Here is a 5,000-nt window from a genome sequence, read left to right as displayed (position 1 = left end):
GTGTGTGTGTGTATGTGTGTGTGTGTGTGTGTGTGTGTGTGTGTGTGTGTGTGTGTGTGTGTGTGTGTGTGTGTGTGTCTGTATGTGTCTGTGTGCAGTTCGTGTGTGTGTGTGTGTGTGTGTGTGTGTGTTTGTGTGTGTGTGTGTGTGTGTGTGTGTGTTTGCACAGTATGTATTTGAATGTATGTGTGTGTGTGTGTGTGTGTGTGTGTGTGTGTGTGTGTGTGTGTGTGTGTGTGTGTGTGTGTGTGTGTGTGTGTGTGTGTGTGTGTGTGTGTGTGTGTGTGTGTGTGGACACTTTGTCATGGGATGTTGAGGAAGCATGTGGGCTATCCATCACTATTCTCCATCACAGAGAATCTCCCCTCAATCACACTGACCCATTTATCCTCCTGAAGAGCACACACACACACACACACACACATTCAAATACATACTGTGCAAACACACACACACACACACACACACACACACACACACACACACACACACACACACACACACACACACACACACACACATCCATTCAAAGTCAAAGTCAAAGTCTGCTTTATTGTCAATTTCTTCACATGTCAAGACATACAAAGAGATCGAAATTACGTTTCCCACTATCCCACGGTGGAGACAAGACATTTTACCAATTAGGTCCACAGACAAACATAACATTCAAGTAAACAATATAAAAAGTAAAAATAAGAAGGCACATACAGTGAAGAAATAAGAGCAGCAAAAAAATGGGTTGAAATTGTGCAATTGTGCATACAGTAGACAGTCAATATAATAGTGCAAAAGTCAGGCCAATAAATAAATGGCTGAGGTAGTTTTGTTTGACCTAAGTATGCAAGTGGCATAGTGGTGCAAGTTATGTAAGAGCAGCAGAAGTGTGTTCAGAAGTGTTTTCAGGACAACAGGACAACAACAACAAGTTGCAAAGTGTGCAAGTGTACAAGTGGGAGTAGTGCAAGTGGAGTAGTGCAAGGCAGCCATTGTGGGTCCAAAAGTCCAGGATGTTATGTGGCTGAGGGTGGAGGGGGTAGAGGGGGGAGAGAGTTCAGCATCCTAACAGCCTGGTGTATGAAGCTGTTGGTGAGTCTGGTGGTGCGGAGCCGCAGGCTTCTGTACCTCTTCCCAGAGGGCAGTAGATCAAACAAATTGTGGAGCGGGGTGACTTGCATCACTCACAATTGTGGTCGCCCCTATGGGTGAGGTGGGTGGTGTAAATGTCCTTCAGGGAGGGGAGTGAAGCACCAATAATCCTTCCAGCTGTGTTCACTATGCGCCTGCAGGGCTTTCCTGTTGTATTCAGTGCAGCTTCGGCCCCACACAGCGATACAGCTGGAGAGGATGCTCTCAATGGTGCCTCGGTAGAATGTGGTCCTGATGGCTGGTGGAGCACTTGCTCGCCTGAGTTTCCTGAGGAAGTACAGGCGGCGCTTGAGCTCTCTTCGCCAGTGATGCAGTGTTGGTGGTCCAGGAGAGGTCTTCACTGATGTGCACCCCCAGGAATTTGGTGCTGCTCACTCTCTCCACCACAGCACTGTCGATGGTCAGTGGCAGGTGTTGGGTGTGACCTCTCCAGAAGTCATTCAAATACATGCTACATTCAAATACATACTGTGCAAACACACACACACACACACACACACACACACACATTCAAATACATACTGTGCAAAACACACACACACACACACACACACACACACACACACACACATTCAAATACATACTGTGCAAACACACACACACACACACACACACACACACACACACACACACACACACACACACACACACACACACACACACACACACTGTCCCCTGAGGTCTTGTGTTTCTTTTGGAGGAGACAGATCCTCAAGTCCTCAGTAGACACCCGAGGGGTCTCTCAGAAGAATATAGAGTTGGAGTGATATCCATCAGATTCAGCAATGTGTGTGTGTGTGGGTGTGTGTGTGTGTGTGTGTGTGTGGGGGTATGTGTGTGTGTGTGTGTGGGGGTATGTGTGTGTGTGGGGGCTGTGTGTGTGTGTGTGTGTGTGTGTGTGTGTGTGTGGGTGTGGGTGAGTGTGGGTGTGTGTGTGTGTGTGTGTGTGTGTGTGTGTGTGTGTGTCTGTGTGTGTGACACACAGAGAGTTGCACTGTAAGTACTGTATGGGTTGAGGGAGAGGTGAGAGAGGCTGATTTTATGACAGCTCTCTGAGATATCACTTGTGTGTGATTCAGGGAAAGTGCAGAAGACACACACACACACACACACACACTGTCCCCTGAGGTCTTGTGTTTCTTTTGGAGGAGACAGATCCTCAAGTCCTCAGTAGACACCCGAGGGGTCTCTCAGAAGAATATAGAGTTGGAGTGATATCCATCAGATTCAGCAATGTGTGTGTGTGTGGGTGTGTGTGTGTGTGTGGGGTATGTGTGTGTGTGTGTGGGGGACACACACACACACACACACACACCTTAGTGCAGGGCATCTTGACGGGCACATCTTAGTCTCAGCTGCATCGCTGCTGTCGTACCTGTCTGGTGTCTTACTGTAACTCTCTGAGGGCTTTTCTGTGTGTGCCACTGACTGATGCTGAGCCGAGTGGACCTCCTCTGAACAACCTAAAACAGACCTAAAGATGTTGTCCAAATGAAGGCTCATCGCAAGGCTTTAAGGTAGGTGCAGTCTAAAGGATGCTCTGACTGCACTGACATCAGATTTCGCTCCGATATTGACTCAGCTGGGTGATATCATGACTATAGGGCCAATTTGGGCCCAAATGTATTCAAACCCAGTGCTTTGTTATTTAATGTCAAGGTAAGCATGTGCTGCATCATGTCATGTGTTAACAGTGCTTTCGCTAAATGGAGAGCTAACATAGCATGTAACAAGGAATGAGAGATTAAGATTTTCTTACATTCATTTGTAAGAAATGTTATTGTGTAAATGTTCTGACAAATTGAACCTGCAAGTTGCTCTTGTAATGGGATGGGTATTTGTTTTTTATTGCACTGTGCCTACTTCAGAGGCCAATGTTCCCACCTAGTTTGGCCTACCATCAAATGTGTGGTGTCTTTAGAAAGCTAAGACCTTGTAGTTTCTTAGGGAACAATCAGAATAGCTGTGGGAAGTACTGGCACAGCGGTACAGAGGCTAGAATACTGTTTTATATTTCTGCCGGATAACAAGTATCTCTGAACTGACCACATTTCAGCCCTCTAGGTCACTTGAGATGACTTAGAAACACAACTGAGCCCTAGCACCAGGTCGTGTGAAGCTATGTGTAAAAGTAGATCAATATAGAATAAAAAATGAGTGCTTTGGACCATTATTTGCCAAGGTATGCTCATACGTTTTGTAAAATGCCCTATGGAAACTACCCATAGGACTTGTGGGTTCCCAAAATGCATACTGACAATAAAAGGCTTACTGTGTGGCAACCTCTTGGTGTAGAAGCATAATCTCAAATGAAAGGTAACACTCTGAGGTTTCTTGTAGCTATTTGGATTGTATGTCAGGGGTTCTGACATAGAATGACATTTTCTTTGTTGCTTCAATGGGTGTGTATAAGATGGACTATACATCTGCACAACTAATATTGGATAAAACAACATGAATATTCCATTTCTAGGGATCCCTGTGAATATGACCCAATATGAGGCTTCTACTTATTGCACTGCAGCTAGAAAGTGGGGAAGCACCAAACGCGGAGGAGGGGGAGGGGGCTTTTTTAATCAAATTTAGGTGAGGCATAGTGAGATTAATCTTACAGTGTAAAGCACCATACAAATTGTACATGAAAAAGGTTGTCATGTGAAAAGTCCAAGCTTTCAAATGGTGTATAATATTACTATGCTACATAACAATATGGTGCATAAAATTGATTTAGAATGTTGGGGGGAGGTGGGGGAGGGGGGAGGTGTGGAAAGCACCAGTGGTGTCGTTAGACCTGGGCATTCGGGGCTATAGCCTATGGGCCGTCAACAACAACAACAACAAAAACTCTAATCGTGAATGAAATAAATAGCCCCGTAGAAGAGACTTTTGTGTTTTGTGTCCATTGTGTGCATTAACAGCAGCGCAAGAAAATCTGACGTGATCTGCAGGTTTAGAATCATTTGTTGCAAAATGTTGCAATTTCAATTCTCCTCTACGCTATTACGCATTGCTGTTTCGTTCTTCTACTAACTAGCCTTGGCGAAATAAGCGTACAGAAGGACAAATGGATATTAGAAGTTTCTTTAGAGTAAAAAAAAGGGCAGAGCAGAGACAAGAAGTGGAAACTCACAGTGTGTCATCATCTCCTGCAACCCAGGAGGACATTTCGATCAGCTCAGTTTCAATATATCGTGATTTACTATTGAATCACATGCGCAGTAAATATAGTAAACCTGACCTCGTTTGAGGGGGCTTCCAATCAATGCATGTTGGGCTTGATTTTGACAGAATGGAATTTTTTTGGGGGGGCAAAAGTTCGTGATACACAACCCAAATGCATTGCTTTCAAGGCACCCATAGCCCATTAATTGAAGGGGATGACGTCCAAATGTTTATCCCGAGACGAACGCTCACACCTGTGCACTTGACAGAGGTGCATGACGATGTTTATTCTACAGGCTATTTTAATGTCATATTTTGGGTGTTGTGTGTGGTGCACTTTGGCGGAAGAGATGTTCTCCTTACACGGTCTTTAAACATCAAAATATTCAGAATGCCGTGACGTGAGTCACTACAATTGGCCTTCCTTTTCATTCTTAAAGTAGGTTAAAATTGCATGTTCATCAGCCCGATTTTCAAAATCTCTCAGGGGAGAAACCCCCGAACCCACGGACAAAAAGGTCTCCAACTTCTGGGCTCTAGCCCCGAATGTTTTCAATAGCTAGCGACGCCCCTGGAAAGCACACTGTTCCATAACTTAATATCAATATTGAGTTATTCCACTCAGGACTGTCGAGTAGTGTCAATATTGTCCATTTCGTTACGCTATTCGCAGTTTACCGTGTTTATAGGTA

Source organism: Alosa alosa, chromosome 20 (genome assembly GCF_017589495.1).
Source record: "Alosa alosa isolate M-15738 ecotype Scorff River chromosome 20, AALO_Geno_1.1, whole genome shotgun sequence".
NCBI lineage: Eukaryota > Metazoa > Chordata > Actinopteri > Clupeiformes > Clupeidae > Alosa > Alosa alosa.
This window is presented reverse-complemented; position numbering follows the sequence as displayed.